The sequence below is a fragment of the Mastigoproctus giganteus genome, chromosome 3 (assembly GCF_048544385.1).
Source record: "Mastigoproctus giganteus isolate SK-2022 chromosome 3, ASM4854438v1, whole genome shotgun sequence".
NCBI classification, from domain to species: Eukaryota; Metazoa; Arthropoda; class Arachnida; order Uropygi; family Thelyphonidae; genus Mastigoproctus; species Mastigoproctus giganteus.
The window spans coordinates 209,711,769-209,729,381 of record NC_143577.1 but is presented as its reverse complement, the minus strand read 5'-3'; the positions used below and the strand labels follow the sequence as shown (position 1 = coordinate 209,729,381).

The window sequence follows — 17,613 nt, the reverse complement described above, 5'->3', positions numbered from 1 at the left end:
TCGACACAGGAGCTGGTTAATCTGGAAGCTGCCTTAGGATTGACTAGGATCAAATGTCACCATTCGCGTTAATGATAGTCGAATGTTGATTGTTAAAAAGGCATTCGTGACATACAGCCTGTTTGGGCTCTTTATGAGAGCTATTATGTGAGAGCTAATTTATGAAAGCAAAATTAGCTCTTTATGAGAGCTAATTTTGTAACATAAGGAAAACCATTTTCATTGGTTTTCCTAATGTTACAAAGTTTGGTATCATGCTATGGTGTCGTAACGCGGTTTATATATGTATCTCTCAATAATTTTTCTGAACTTGTACGGATAGATGGAGGTTAAATAAATAAATACATAAATAAAAATTACAATTACTCATACGTTCGAACAAGAAAAAATTCTGAAAAATAATCAGAATAAATAAAATCAAGTTCCAAGGAAGATTAAAATATTTATTATCCTTCGTCTAATAATTTGTGGTGATGTAACTATTATCCGATGATCTAGTCGCACAAGGCTTTCGATTCATGCTAAGAGATAATTAAATTAAAACACTAATATTTTAATACACGTCTTATTTGTTTATTTGGTTTTTTTTTTTTTTTAGGAGCATTAGCAACTAAGGCCATATTGCTCCGGGATATGCGGTGGTCATTCCCTGACCTTTCCACATCCTCCGTATTTGGTGGTGACGGGCTCGAACCCCGGTCTAATCAAGAAGCGTGTGCTACGCATGGCTGCTCCTTCCCACCTGGCTACGGAGGCGCCTACAACACGTCTTCTGGAGCGTTAGATGAGTAGAACTTGGTCCACCTCCATGTGGTTAGGGATGGGCATCGGATGCAGCTTTCTAGATAATCGACTTCTGGTGGCGAAGAGGCCAAACATCACAACACACTATCCGCCGCACTTAGCGTGGTTTACAGAGTTTTTTTTTTTTTTTTTGTATCACACAGAGGTCATTGGCGGAGTTGATTTTTTTTTTTTTTTTTTTATTGGTTAGTTGTTGGCGCATCGGCTTCTGTGACCACATTGCACCTCCCAAGGTTTTTGCATTTTCTACTCTGATCCAAGCCCTAGGCGGGATTCGAACCCGCGACCTTTGGGTTGCCAGGCAGGCACTTTACCCACCCGGCTAGCCTGGCGGAGTTGAACTGTAGTTCCAGGTGACACCATACACAAGAACATACATACATGCGTACGTCCTCACCACCATTATTATATCTTAAATGTCTTCAAAATAGAACGCTGACAAGTTCTCACTTCAAAATACAGAAATTATCTTAGTGAAATCTTAACTTTTCAACTGTTACCATTAGTGAGCTTCTACATTACAAGGAGGAATACAAGATCATCTGATACTTTTAAATAGATAAATAAAATATAATTTATGTTTATACTCCGGACGGCTACATAGGGTCAGAAGAATTTACAAGTTAGAGAATACACGAAAATTACTGTGTTTGTGATCCAGGTTTATTTGCACATATCACGTGAGTGAGTAACTCTATACTTTTAACTGGGAACTTGGCTACGGTCGAGTCTAAGCTGCTATCTTAGAGCATGCTCAGAAAACAGCTCGGCATCAGATTCTAGCACACTTAGACAATTGGGATATTGATCCGTTATTTGACTTTATCACCTATAATCGCAAGGTCAGACCCAAGATTAAAGAAATCTTGCCTATTACTTATATGATTAAATATTGTTATTGAATTCAGCAAGCCTGTAACAAAAGCTTTAAATGTCTTATCGAGTATAAATTAATTTTAATGGCTAATATCTATTTCAGCGAATGAAAAGCTTGAACCAGTAAAATTTTCTTTATATTTAAATGAGGAGACACTCATTTGAAATATTTTTGGCTGAAATTATTTAGTTATTTAAAGATGGAATCAATAAGCACTAAAGGTCCTAAATCTATAACTTATTTAACGAATAATTATGTATTAGAGTGAAAAAAAATGTATTCCTTTCTAAATCTAAGCAATGAAAACTAACTCTGAGTTCAAATCTTTATTTAAAAATAAAGCATTCATGAGCAATTATTGTATTTATATATTAAAACAATGAATTTTCTTAAAAGGCTCGATGAGTGAAATGTAATATTATAAATAAAAACTGAAACATTAAGGACATTGATAGATATCTAAACGATGAATTCAAAAATATGAGTGGTGTCTAGAATGGTAGAAACATTAATGATTAATTCTGGAATAGTTCATTGCTCGGATATTAATTCGAACAATGAATTTTTTTTATTGCATATATTTTCCGATTTCTCCTCCCCCCCCCAAAAGGGGGGGGGAGAGAAATCGGAACTTATTTGACGGTCGCTTCTAACTTCGACACAAACGCATCGTGGCAGAATGAGCAACTGCTTCATCATTTCATTCCAGTAGAGATCAACCATACCGCTGTGCTTTGGTCATCAGTGACGTCATTTGAGTAATGGACGTAATGGCAATGAAGGGGAGGTAATGCTAATCAATATGGACCTGACCAACAAAGGTCCGAAGGCATGAATGTAGACAAATGAAGGGACGCAGGAAACAACGCACATTGATAACGGAAGTACTGAGCTCAATTTATTAATACCAGTGTTTCTAGTACTTTAATGGCTGTAGGACCACCAAAATCCAACAACACAGGTCTGTTGTTGAATAAATAATATACAACAGGTGGAATATAGAATTTAATATAGACTTTTTGAGCCAGATGGGGAAAAAAGCTACGTAGTAAACATGGGAGCACGGTGCATAAGTTTGCACGCTAAGACTTGCTCTTTATTCATTATGATTTTAGTCATGATTCGCCATCACGAGAACCTGTCAGGTATCGTTCATTGTTCTTTATGTTTGGGAGTGGGGAAAGCAGAGATTGTCATCCCCATTTCATCCCAGCCCGCATCTGTTTCCTGACACATGGATGCGTGGATAGAAGTGCGGGAGGAGAGAAAAGCAAAAGCGCTCAACTTTCCCTTCTGTATTTAGAAAATCACGTGATTCTGTTTTCTTTTCGACTATCACCTGTTTCTTAGGCCGTACTAACACGGTCTGCTTGCGCGCGACCGACACACGCTCAGACTTAGCGGTGTCTCACAATTAACCGCTAACTTACAGTACGTCGTCCAGTGACAGTCCTGCCTTGCCTCCGTAGACTATTGTGTCTCTTCCAAGGGCAGTCTTCGGAGGTTACTCACCTTTTGGGTTCATTGAGAGGTCATTCTCCCGACACCACCCTCACCAGATGGTCTTCCCCAGTCGATGAAGGACGAAAGTAATGACCGAACAGACCAGACTCATTCATAGCGGTCACTCATTTTCGGGATGTGACCAGCATTGCCTATAGAAAGGATTATGGTCAACAGGAAGAATGGAGAAAGGGGTGAAAGGGCACGCGTTTCAAAGGAAAGTAAAACGAAAGTGTCTGACGGCTGCCGTGGGAAACTGCCGCAGGTGATGAGTGAGAAATGAAGTCAAGAAAAAATAGGTGACATATACAAACACGCCGCGCGCATACACTTTTTTGTGATTAGTGCAACTTCATAAAACTATAATCGTATGGAAAAATAAATATGAGTAGAACTGTGAAGCAACAAAATATGAACCAACTATTAATACCAAATTACTTCATCCTATTGTCTAATTCAAAACCCGATAATTAGTGGATTTCACCCTTGTAAATGGTTGTCCACCAAGTACTAAAATAAGTGTAGCGAAAACAATGAAAATACTCGTCTTATAAGTTTAGAGCTACTTTGGAACCGTGCAATCGTTTACTTCCTTTATTTTTACACTCTCTTACACTGCCTGACCATTTGTAACTATCCTGAAGTACAAACAGGAAATTCGTTGGTTTTATCGATGGTTGAAAGATTTTGGTTTGCATCAGAAAAGTCGCCCACCCCTAACAACCACAGTAGCGCTATATTTGTTTTTTTTAGAGGGGGAAGGTAAAAACAAAGAGTAGGGACATAGTAGAACAAAGAATATAATAGGAACACAACAAAAGGTAGCAGGATGGTTAAGTGCGGGAGTGCAGTAGTACACACGTTTGAGCTGACCGTGGTTCAAACCTCACATGATTGCTAAATACAGTTAGCGATTGTATTCATTAGTTGATCAGTGGTCTTAGTGGTCGTGCCGGGGTGTAAACAGAAAAAGGAAATAACAGAACAAGACCTGGAATACAGCATAACGGATTATGAAGAAAACATTAGGAAATATAAAAGAAATAGTATATAAGCCAAATGAGAAATATTCACTGTTATAATTTCTTGACATTTATCTACTACGTATTTCTTTTGGCTTAAATAATGTGGTCACTGTATACTAAACACAGTAATTCTGCATAAAGGACACGTGGATAAATGCAGGATAGTCAGCGTAAAAATAAAGTGGTGTATGCCACTTGTTTGAATCTACGTAATATACAAAATGCCTTAATACTCGTATATCCAAAATGTACTAATACTTATATAGTATACACAAAGTGCGTTAATACTCGTATTCTTTTATTCTCCTCTGATCTTATGTGGCTATCCCAGAGTATAAAATGAAAAATTATTTATTAAATTCAAAATACACGAGCATTGAATATTTCAATCGAGACAACAAAACTAATACAGTAGTCTGATATAGGATCATTAGCCAAGAATCAGCCGTTAACCAGCCATGATGCTGCTAGTTATGTAATTGTAAAATGAATAGTTCAAGTTATTAATTTACTGAATGCGTATCGCGAACCATACCCTTGACATTACCGACATAGACAGTTTTGTGTAACGGAACTTGAATATTAGTTAAAAAAAAAAAAAAGAAGAAACAAACAAAAAAAAAAACAAAAAAAAAACAACTATTGAACATCACTGCATAAAATAAACGAATTGAATTAATGGATTAAATATGTGTCATATAGATATAAGCACTGATTGTAATAGAACACATTGAATATAAAAATGTATATACAGAATATAACTGTGACATCTAATATCAGGGATATAATGGTTTTGGTTTCACAGAATAGTGCAAAACAGTTTATCCGAAACACATGACTGTACTGCCAGAATTGTATACGGAAGCCTCCTTGGGAAATCATTTCGTTGTGACTGAAATCACTTCCGAAGTAACGGAAAGAACCAATACAACGAACAAGTAAATAGGACTTAACATGGCCGAACGGAATGTAATATATCCAAGCAAATAAAAACTCAGTTCCGCGCATAATATCGCTCAAATGTAATAAAAGCAGTATTTATCTCGTAGCATCCTGTAAATCGTTGAAGTTATGCGCATAGTAGTCTCTTCTTGCACGTTTATTTTGTTTCGGCAAGTGGCCGAGACAAAGGCGACACCAAATCCATTCCTCAATACACGAGTGTGCAGATAGAGAATCTTTGTTCCCTGGTAGAGTGGAACGTCTAATAAATCTCGCCGAATATGAAGTCAGCTGCGCGAGGAGAGGGACCCGTGAAAAGTACACACGATCACGTGGTTATTGTGACGTTTCTCTGTGTATTATTATTTTTTTTTCTATGTGTGTAAGTTTCTTACTCGTGTCCTTGGTAGTGCGCCAGAGAGAAGAATAGATCAGAGGTAGAGGGTTCGGGGGGAGGGGAGGGGGTAGAGAGAGAGAGAGAGCAATGTGTTTTAGCCCGCCCCGCTGTGTCGCTACTTAAAAGTGTGAGGCAAGCGATGCGAGAAGTCGGCGTGCTTCCCCCTACTTTATCCAGCCCAGTAGCAGAAAAACGAGATGAAGACGGTGCACTTGGTCGTCCCGACCTTTGTGTTCGGAGATTCACGGCCCATGTCAGAAGCCAAGTAGGGAGAAAAGCTCCAGCGGAGGTAGACGGGATTTGTGGCGATTGTGTAGCAGCTGGCACACGCGATTTGGGTCAAAGCTCGAGCATCATTTCTTTCCCTCCCCAAACCTCTCCCCTTCTCTTTGCCTGAGGAGGGCGCTACGAACCGCGAGCGGTACTTCGAGGAGCTTTGGAGTGGCTGAGAAAATGGAGCATGTGCAGTGGAGGAGGTGAGAGAACACGTCTGGCGCGTGCGGAGCTTGAGCCAATCGTGTAAACAGTAGTGCGCCACGCGCTAATCGTCAGTCTGCTCACGAGGTGAAACACGGCTCGTTTCGTGCGATTGAATCTCCCTCAGGACTGTTGGCTGCCGCCTTAAGCATATCGGCTTCGTGTTTGGGACATCTTGTAGTTAGAGATGTCCTTGTGAATGTTGTAGTGGTGCTTATAGACAAGAAGATAGTCCCTGTAAGTAAGTTTTTCTCATTTCACATCACGAACTTCTTAGGTAGTTTATCGTGTTTGTTCGTCCACTGCCTTCCCTCCCCATCTTTGGAATGATTTTTTTTTATTTCACTAGAAATTATCTTAAGATTTTCATCTTAAGATTTTCATCTTAATTCTCTGTCTCTTTTTTCTCCTGCAACCTTATAGAAAATAGTTTCAAGAGATTTTCAACTGAAACTTTATTTACATCTTAGGAAATTTGCCTTACTTTCAAAATTGCGAGCGGATTATCAGTATGAGCTTAGCATCTTATCTTTCTAGCTGTTTTTGGTGCTTTTCTTTTAGAATGCTTATGGAGTATTGAGTTTTTCTGAATCTCATTTGGAAATAAATTAGAAAACAATTTTGTGAAAAAAAAAAAAAAAAAAGGTTGGGATTTTGAAATTAGTAGCTACACGTGTTCCTTTGGATTTAGTGTCACAGTCCTGTCTGCACCATTAATATACACTTTCTTTTTTTTTTATATAAGAGGGTTTAGCTTTTTATCAGAGATTTATTTTTCATTCTGATTTGTTTCAGACAAATTATTGTACTTTGAAAGTTTCTTCTAAAGGTTTTTCATAACAACGAAAAGCAAGTAAAATGGTTCCTGTTAGGACTAAATTTCAATCAGAACATATCTTGAAATAGATTTTTCATCCCTGACCACATGTTCATTCATGCGTATCGTCAGCTATCAACACGCCCACAGGAGGCGCTGTAATGGTTGTATTTCTCCAAGTTAACATCGAGATTTCGCTCAGTAGCCTATTAATGTGGCTATCACGTGAATGTGGAAGGTTCTTGACTGAATTAAGACCGGATTGTAAATGGAACAAATTAAAGATATTTTATAAATTAATTTTATTCTGTCACCTGTAGAAGTTCAACTCTTTCAACTGGAACCTAGTAATAGGAATTACACAGTTGATGGCTTTGTTTCCAAGCATCAGACATTTGTCCTATTTATGGGCGTGTCAACTAGTTAGCATTATACATTTTTAAAGAAAATTATTTTTTACAAAATAACTCTAGCATTAGAAAGAAATTAAGCAGATATTAGATTGATATCTGAATGGAGATCCATGTCTCTTTGAAATATATTAGTAAAATCACAAAACTTAAAGCAATTAGCCAAAAAATTCGATACATTAATAAACAGTAGTTAATGAATTTTTCGCTCTTTTCTTCAATCGTTTTCTTCCTTTTACAACTATTCTTTGGAATAACTCTTCTTGATATGTACTTCCTGGAAAGATAACTGCAGAAATTCAAATCAGGAAGTCCCTTATGGCTTCTGGATACTCAATCCCTCTATAAACTTTCGTGTTTGCTGATTACTGTAAAAAAACAAAAAGCAAAAAAAAAAAAAAAAAAAATGCGGAGTCACCGTAGTTGTGCTGCAGTTTCAAATTTCTGGTATTTTAAAATCTACAAATACAGTGAAATAAAAGGAAATCGGCTTAATTCACATAGATACTGAAATTTGATTTTCACTGTCAATTTTCTGATTTTTTAAAATATATTTTATTAGCCTTTTTTTCAGGCCGAATCTTTAAGTTCCCATATAATAGTCAACACCATCCCTACGGCGAGATCTATGGAGGACTGTATTATCTTGACACCCTTCGATCGATAGACCATAAACTATTTGATATTTTTTGAATACTTAGCGATTTACTCATTCTTCCATTAAATTCCATCATATATTTCTGTTTGTTATTAGGAAAAAAATTGCCTGTGTACTTTTCTTGAAATTCTTTTCGACATTTAACTTATTTTAGGGGTGTTGTGCAACATCGCTTTTCAGCGAAGGTATTCATTTTGTATGGATAGTTTTTTCTTCAGTAGAAAATAAAGTCATCTTGTCTTGATTCTCCTTGTGGTAATAAATATTGACTATTTTGTGATGATTTTTTAAACTATGTAGATAGTACAGTTATCTTATAATGCACCATAAAATGACGTCATATATGATTCCTTTGAAGCAACGAGTAAATGTCTTCTCAACTGTGAAATGTTATGTAATTACTTGTTACTGGATTTCCGTAATTTACAAGAATTACACAAGGACCATCGAACTTCCTCCTCTTCATAAAATGTCAGCTCAAATCGGATTCTGATATTTCAAAATCGAAGGAAATCTCTGCTCACCTCGGAAACTCAGTTTTAAACAAAGCATCACAGTTCCTTCACACTTTAACCTGTTGATGTCTTCAAAGTGGATCCATCTAACTCCCACATCAATAAAATTCTTTCTCTACAGCTACATATCCGTGCCGACTTCCCTTTTCCTGTGTTAACACCACGACGTTGTCCTCCTCCTCCTTCCCTTGTATGGCACAACTCATACTCACTTTTAACCTCTATGTTTAAATACCTTGCATTAAATTTAACATTAGATTGATGGAAGATGAGGTCTATTTCTGAAACAGCCTGAGTCAGATTAACAAATACTGATTTTCCTGCAGTAATTTGGGTCAGGCAAAACATAACAATTTACGTGACTGACAATGTCATAAAACTGATTTTATTGACTGAAGAAATGGAGTGTTAATAAATAATAAGGAGATATTTAGTATGGCTGTCTGAACGGAAAAGTGGGAAGATTCAGTTGACCAATGAGGAGCCACATTTAATTATCGGATTATTCAACTATTTATCGTTTTATTCACTCAAAAATGTATATTCTTATACCAATTCAATAAATTTTGATTTTTTGACCCCAGAAATATGGTATCGTGGATTCTGATGAGCTACATCCATGTTCAAACATTTGAAGTTAGATACGGCCAAGGACCCACAGATTTAGAGGAATGCACTTATTGAAATTTTTAATGACATTTTAACAAGTATTACAATAAAGGGAGTAAAAATTGTATTTTTTTTTGTTTGCTTTTTCTTTTGTAATGATGATTCAGAGTCTCCCTGATCAATGTCCAGCGATAGTCTGCTTGCATACTGGGCTTCACCCTTGGTAACATTTCTCCATGTTAGCAATATACAATATCTTAATGAAAACATTCGCCGTGTTCATCCACTAACATGTCCAAGATTATCTGGGAAAAAGTTCAAATGTGAATGGAGGCAGTGTATTTTTAGCGACATAGTGCAACCGAGATTTTTATAGCTTTGTAATAAATTCTCAGTCAAGATTTTAATAGTTATCTGTTCTGTTGTCGCCCAAAAAATGTTCTCAGACTTTCTTGAAGGATTCCAGTCTTGCAGTTCCTCACATACACTGCACTAATTGTGCAACATATGTGAGGTTCCCACTTCTTCCCAGGTCACCAAATTTTCTACCAAAATAAAGTTTATAAGTTTTCTTTAATAGAGGCGTTATGGACGGTCCGTGAGATTTAATTGGTGTAATCAACGCACACATAAAAATTATATGTATGCGCTGATTACACAATTAAATATCAGTTCTAGTTATAATTAACAACTCACGTAATATTTTAAAAGAATATTCAACTGCAATTGATGCCAAAAAACTATAAGGCGAGCACAAATGTTATTATTATATAACAACGTTAATTCACTTACAACTCTAGCTAATTTGAGCTGTCTGGGATGTTTGCTTTATATATCTGTCTAAAATGCAGGTGGCGGTAGCATAGTCTTAAATTTCCGGAAACCACCAAGTCTAGAAACCCCTAGAAAAACAGAACTTTTTAATCAACAGTTCAACTAATATGGCACATAAATTTTGATCTAGGTGCGTGGAAACTAAAATATGAAATACCTAGCAAACCGAAGATTAGTCAAAGAAGAACTGCCCGTTTGAAATCAGAGTTAATTCAATAAACATTGAAGCAGCAGACTTGACACCTAATATATTTTGTATATTAACAATTTTCCAGTTTTCCAGCAGAAATTCCACGATGACTTTATTAGTCAACCAGATACATTAAACAAAATTTATTCTTCGAGAATGTATTTGTGATGGAGAATGGCTGCCGTAGCCTAGTGGTCAGGCGCGCGGGTGCATAAGTACACGTGCCTTGAGTGACCGGGGTTCAAGCCCGTGACTGCTGCATACGGTGCTGTTTCTTGTATTCTGTCTATCTTGTGAACTCCTCTGACCGTTTGGTCGTCCCGAAGTATAAACAGAAAATTTATTTTATTTTATTATTTGTGCAGCTGGCGAAGTGATTTACGTGACTAAGAGAAATAAGCGTATGCCCTTGACACTGTCATAAAAAAAGATCAAGCACGACTTCAAGTTGGTAGTGAACGCATTGTTTAATTATTACGTTATATCTTCTTGGCAATGCTCCTGATGTGCATACTCTAGCAGTATGCACATCAGAAGTCTGTCAGCAGCATGGTCTGATGATGGGTGTCGGTACGACGCCTGAAATATCACTTTAAATGTATAGTGGGCTATACGCTTTATAAACTACATTATTCATTTCACGTGGTATAAGAGAGGTTATTAAATATAATAATTAATCTTTATCACGTGGTAATTATATACATTATCTTACCTTTTCTTGGTCACTCTGTTGTCCTCCTTTGATTTTTTTTTTTTTTTTTTTTTTTTTGTTTCCGTTTTGCTTTATTTATCACCTGAATGCGGTGTTCGCCTTTGCAAAATGGAAACTGATGATTGAGAGTTGTAGTAAGTTCTAGGATGCTGCATATCATTATTAATTCATAAATGATTATGGAGAAGGAACAGCAAGGTTATTGGATCATCACAGACCTGATTTGGAAAATTCTTTCAAAGTGTGTGTCATTTATTGGCGCCTCCGTAGCCAGGTGGGGAGGAGCAGCAGTGCGTTGCACACGCTTCTTGATTAGACCGGGATTCGAGCCTGTGACCACCAAACACGGAGGATGCGGAAAGGTCAGGGAATGACCACCGCATATCCCCGGAGCAATATGGCCTTGGTTGCTAATGCTCCTAAAAACCAAATAACAACAACAGTGTCATTTATTTCATATTCTTTTCTCCCCCTTCCCCTAGAAAATAACATTGCAGCACTGAGGTTATTTCTCCCTCCTCAATTTAAAATATTAGGCTGCTAATTATCTTCTCGGAGGGCTCCCACGTGTCCATCTGAACTTCGCGATTTCGGTCAATTCGTTTGAATACTTCCGTTAGCACAGCGCTTAGCAGCTCGGCGCAACCGTAAATTGCCTTTCAAGAGTCGTCCGCCGTCTTACGTCTGCCGGTCTTTCCGACGTTTCTCCTTTTTTTTTTTTTTTTTTTTCTTACACACGACGTTTGATGAGTCACTTTACAACCATTGGGTTTCGTAGGTTACGTTCCTTGTTGTGTGGTGAAGCCCAGAGGTGATTTATGAGCTGTAAAGGTCACTTGCGGTCAGCTCGTGGATTTGGAATGCCGTTCACACGCTTTGTGTTGGCTTCCGCTTCAATGAAGAGGGGAAGGGGGAGGAGAAAAGAAAAATTGTGTTCTTTTTTTTTTTAAGTCTCTGCGAAGTCGGTTGACCACTAAGTTATCAAAAGCAGTATAAAACATTATAATTACATTATTCTACTACTGCTTTATATTCATACTTTGTTTTCACTACAACCTTTAAGCATTTTGTGAGCTAAACACCTTTCGATTGTTAAAAACCTGCACCGTATAATAGTGTTTACTTTCTTAACCGATTACTTTCTTTCTCTTTCTCTCTGGACATGTTATTTATTTATTTATTTTTACTGTTTATTGATACTATCAACGGCTTCGTTGTATTGTATGATATTTCTTAATAATGCTGTTTGCTTTAATCAGTTTTCTCAAAGCGAACAAATTTATAAACAGGTAATGATATAACAAACGCGAGTTCACACACGTTACAAATAGATATTTTAACTACCAACGATAATTTGTTTATATGTACTACTTAATATCTTAATATGTTTATAGACATGCTTATCTACCGATTAAAAAATATGACAGACAAGTTTAGAGATACAAAGGGTACTAGGAAAGTTTTGCAATATGACGCAACAATGAATCACAGGAAGCTGCTTGTTGCTGCATGTTGAGACATGTTCATACGTGCATAGTAGCCGCCGCGCCAAGTCGATGGGCTCAGTTATTCATTAGTAGTGAGAGTGTAAAGTGCTTGCGATGGCATCGTGGTCACGAAATGAGATAAGGACAGTTTTGCGGTATAATTTCGTGCGTGGTTTAACCATAGACCAGTGCTTAGAAGAAATGACTCTTGCACTAGATGATGATTGTCCACGTCGTACAACGATATTCAGGTGGTATAGAGAATTCCAAAGGGGAAATTTCACTCTGGAGGATTCTGAGAGGCCGGGAAGGCCACGAACGTCAGTTACGGAGGAAAACGTTACTGCTGTGAGGAAAATGCTTGACGAAAACAGGCGAGTGACCTACCAACAGATAGAGGATACTTTGGGCCTAAATGCACCAGCAATTCGTTCGATTCCGCAAGATCATTTGCACGTGAAGAAACTTTGTTCTCTCTGGGTGCCGCATCAACTGACTGAAGAGCAGATGACACGACGTGTGACTTGGTGCCGGGAGATGTTAAAAAAGTTTGATAAGGGACAATCTCGGTATGTGAACAACATCGTGACAGGTGACGAGACTTGGCTGTACTATTACGATCTGCCGACCAAGGCTCAAAACAAAGTTTGGGTCTTTGATGATGACGACACACCCGTAATTGTCAGAAAATCCCGATCTGTAAAGAAGAAAATGATAGCTGTATTTTTCAAATCGAGTGGAATTGTGGAACGTGTCGTTTTGGACACGCAGAAGACAGTCACAGCTAAGTGGTATACTGAACAATGCCTGCCTAAAGTCATTGGATCTATGAAGAACCTGCGGCCAAAGTCAAGAATGGACACCTGGTACCTCCATCACGATAATGCTCCAGCTAACCGCGCCAAAGCCTGCACCGAATATTTGACCACGACAGGACTGAAACTTCTCGAGCACCCTCCCTACAGGCCAGACCTTGCTCCCTGCGACTTTGCACTGTTCCCGCATGTGAAAATGAAGCTAAAAGGGAGGCGGTTTTCCAGTGATGAGGACCTTCTACGGGCTTGGGACAACGAGTGTGCTTTACTCCCTAGTGAAACTTGGCAGAACTGGTTTAAAGATTGGTTTCGGAGGATGGAGAGGTGTATTGAATGTAGAGGAAATTATTTTGAAAAAATTAAATAAACAAAGCTGTATTGCAAAACTTTCCTAGTACCCTTTGTATTAGACGCATAGAGGATGACAGATACATAGACACATACACAATGCAACTCAGAGCAGAGAAAATCTATATAAAACGGGCATTCCTCTACTTACCATAAATTATTATTATTATTAAATCCGTTTATTAAAGTAGCACGTAAAACTAAACACTAAACGTGTTTAGTTTTACCCCTTATACACAGCCGACCGGCTAGAAGGGTGTACAGAAATGCAATAATTACAATTATTTAAATACAAGAGGGTGTACAAAAATGCACGATTACAATTATTTAAATACAAGAGGGTGTACAAAAATGCACGATTACAATTATTTACAATATTTACACAAGTGCGTATATTTACAATATTGTTTACAAAATTCAGTTATTGACAAGATTATAGTTGAAGTAAGCTGTGCGCTTCAGAGAGGCTCTTCACTCTGTTTTCTTGCTTTCGGAGTATTTCACAGGGTCTATTGCCAATGAATTGAAAAGGTTGACTGCGTTGTTTGGGAAGAAATTCTTCAGACAGCACAGGTTGCACAGTATAGAATGCAACAGTAGGTTGGGGTTGTCATTACTGGGTCCAGCACGTGGAGTAGAGATAAGTCCTCGAAGACTGGGGACGTCAGTCACACCGGTAAGCATCTGAGAAAGAAGAAGAATATTCCTGGATGCAATTTAAGTTGGTATATAAAACAGCCCTGGAGATGGTGAACACGAAGTACAATAATGGATATTAGCATTACAGTAGCGCGAATTTTTTTATTATGGTTACACCGTTCAAATGATGGGGTCTCCTGATTCCCATTTCTTGGAACTAATTTTCATACTGCTCTTTTTGTTTTTGGATATATAAAATGAGTGTAAAATGAATGAAAAAAAAAAAAAAAAAACAAGACAGAAATCTTGTGATTTATATAGTTGGCTTTATAAATACCATTTTTTAGTAGGACAGACTTTCAGGTATTCCGAATATTTTCATTTATTAATTATATGTTTTTGTATGTAATTTCTCTCTTCGGATCGCCAAAACAGGCCACCGTAGCCAAATGATCAGATGCGAGGGTGCATAAGTACACGCGCTGTGAGTGACCCTGGTTCAAGCTCGCGTGATTGTTAAATACAGTGTCGTGTCTTACATCTCTCTCTCACTCTTGTGAACTCCTCTGACCCTGTGGTCGTCCCGGAGTATAAACAGAAAAATTTTATTTTATTTATTTATCTTTTGTCTTTTCTCTGCTTTATTCCAAGCCTTGGAATAAAGGTGTAGTTCATAAGTGTAGTTACAACAACTTCATATGGGAAGTAAGGTACATACTTAGTACAGTATTTTAACGCGGCCTAACAAATAATAAGAATATTTGCTTTCTTGCAGAATGATGTTTTCTTTTTCTCCTTACTGTACTTCTATTGATATAAACCTATTTCCAATATTTTTAATTCTCATTATTGTAATACTCTTGGTCATGTCATCGTGATGAGCAATATTTACTATTTGTACTTTTACTTAGCAACATTAAAGATTATTTATTTATTTATAATAATGTCATTTACTTTCATCAGTTTTCTCAAAGGCTAGATAGAATTATAGACAGGCAGAGTTTATATTGTAGCGGAATATACATAAATAGAGACAGGTAGGTTAGCAATCAATAAATCAACAAAAATGTGGATCATTAGAGGTAATTTTACAGTATGCTGATAAACAGGCAGCAAAAGAAATACATCATGAAAATACGACAGGCAAAAATTATATTAAGATAGATGGAATGATTGATAGAGAGGGAAAGAGGAATTCACTGTACTTTCTAGATATATATATACAGGGTAATTTTTTATTCATAATATTATTTTGTTCATCTGAAGAGGAAAAATATTGTTTAGGAACACTTAAACTATATTTAGCATTTTTGGGAAATCCATGCCGCCACATGTTCAATATGTCCTCTATGTTTATCAATAATGTGTCGCGGTCGGAGTACGAAGTTGCAAAGAACATGCTGAAAAATTCAAGGGTGTCGATAGCTAACGCGTGCCCTCATAAAAAGTTCATGACATTCCCCCCTTGTGTTTATGTGACACAGGGCCCGGTTCAGAGTGCATGATTCCCTTTGTATTTGTATATCATTTAGTACAGTATTTTAGTGCATGATCCCCCCTTGCGTTTGTATGTCATTTCGTACAGTACAGTATTTTAATGCTATACTAAATGACACATGAACTTTTACGTCTACATGTGTGTCCACATGTAGACGTGAGGTTTAAAAGCAACATGCCATTTCTAACATATAAATCAATAAGATAAAAAGTTAATAAAAAAACATTTTTATGATTTTAAGTTTGTAGAATTTTTTGCCGATTATTAAAAATTAATTTAATTACCAAAATGTAATATTAAGGCGTTGGCTCCTTGAAGAATTTCTGTGTAGAATTGCACGTAGTGTAGTCCCGTTATTCCCCTTCCCTTCGGGCTGGCCAGCAATTCCTCCAACACAGAAAAAATTCACCTTCAATCGCTTTCTCAGGATGGTTCGTGAACCCTTCTGAAACACACCGTCTTTGAGATAACACAAATAAATATCACATGAGTTTAGATCAGATTACATTAGAGGCCACGCCAATTCTTTGCCAACTCCTCGGGATAGCGGTTAAAAACCGCCCCGTTGTCAAAATTGTATGCAAGAATGCCAGCACAACTGCAATAGTCAATATTCCCAACCAAATCTCGAATCTTTCTCTAGAGAGTAATGATATTGTTGATACGAAAAATTTTAAGCTGTGAAACGGCAAAAAAGATAACATGATGAAAAAAAAATCACACTGTAGATTGATAAATAGTTATGTAACATGCGGAGAGAATAAGCGCAGATGAAATTTAGACAGAGAGAGACAGAAGAAAGTATATATATATATATATATATATATACATATATTAAATGGAGTTATAACCGCTTGCAGATAGAATTACCACTTGACAGATTACAATTAAACAGATACAAAAGATATTTGCTAACGAAGTCCGTTATTCGACGCCTCATTTCTTGTGTGCATGGGGATCTGGCAGAATGTTTTAAGAAAGGCCAGGTGCATTAAGACGAAACCCTCTTCGCTACTACCGGCAACTGTTGCTATTGTCCGCCGCGCACGGAGGCGGGTTTACCTGACGGCCGTTGACAAATCGAAGGCAGCTCTGGGTCTCTTTTGCACCGCGTGCTTTAAGCCTAATCAGGTTTCGTTGTGTGTGTGCCTTGCGTCATCGTTACTCGGACAAATGTCAGTGTTTCTCGGTAGTCACTGTTGTGCGAGTTTTTTTGAGACAGCAGTGATGTTAGTGGCTTTGTTGGAATTCTATTTCCTGCCGTTTTTCGCTGTGTAGGGAGAGAAACAGGAAGGGGGTTTAGAGCCCTAGGGAGAAGTACAGCAGGCAGTTTTTTTTCTCTCCTCTTTCACTAAAGACCGGTTTTAAGGCACTCACTTGAAAAGTGCATTTAGTAAAGGCCCAAGCACCACGGAAATAGACCACTTAGCACTTAAAAATCCTCCCAATTTAGAACGGAACTAGAATGAACACCATGTCTTACTTCGCACAGATGAAAGCACACATGCATAGTACCGTACTGGCTGTGTATAAATAGCTAAATATCACTATTAGATTATGATTACTATTAGCACCTTATCATTAGCAAGTACGGCATCAATTGAAATTCTGTGACATTAATATATTGCATAAAATGATTAATAAAACAGCCTAATATTCATTATCTTTGATTTCCTTGATCATTTGATCAAGGAAGCGAATTTATTCTGCGTAAACAAAAAAAATCCTTGAGTCAATCATAATTTGCTCATTTCTGAAACGTAACAATCCAGTTCTGCTGTAAACCTTAACTACCATAAGAGGAGACTTATTCCAATTATCTACGACATGCTATCCAAAGGCGAACTTCATGAAATATAATCTTTTATTGCTTCCCAAAATTTTATATTTATGTTCCCTTGTTCTTGATTCACTTGTCGACATGAAAATACCTTCCTCATTCATTCTGGTTATTCCTTACACAGTCCTTGTCTAGTCTCCGGGCTTTGCAATCCATATATTTTAAGCTGTTCCCAGGGGCAATCCTTAGCTAATTGTCCCTCTTTGAACCATCTCT

The 17,613-nt window shown here is 37.3% G+C and overlaps 1 protein-coding gene across 1 annotated transcript in view; it reads left to right on the top strand.

The window, feature by feature from the left end:
• Positions 1-6,129: 6,129 nt before the first annotated feature.
• pros (homeobox protein prospero) overlaps positions 6,130-17,613 on the top strand; it is a 174,774-nt gene continuing 163,290 nt past the window's right edge. The window contains exon 1 of the mRNA XM_090369603.1: positions 6,130-6,262. The gene's annotated coding sequence lies outside the window, so the exon portion shown is untranslated. The remainder of the gene's footprint in view (positions 6,263-17,613) is intronic.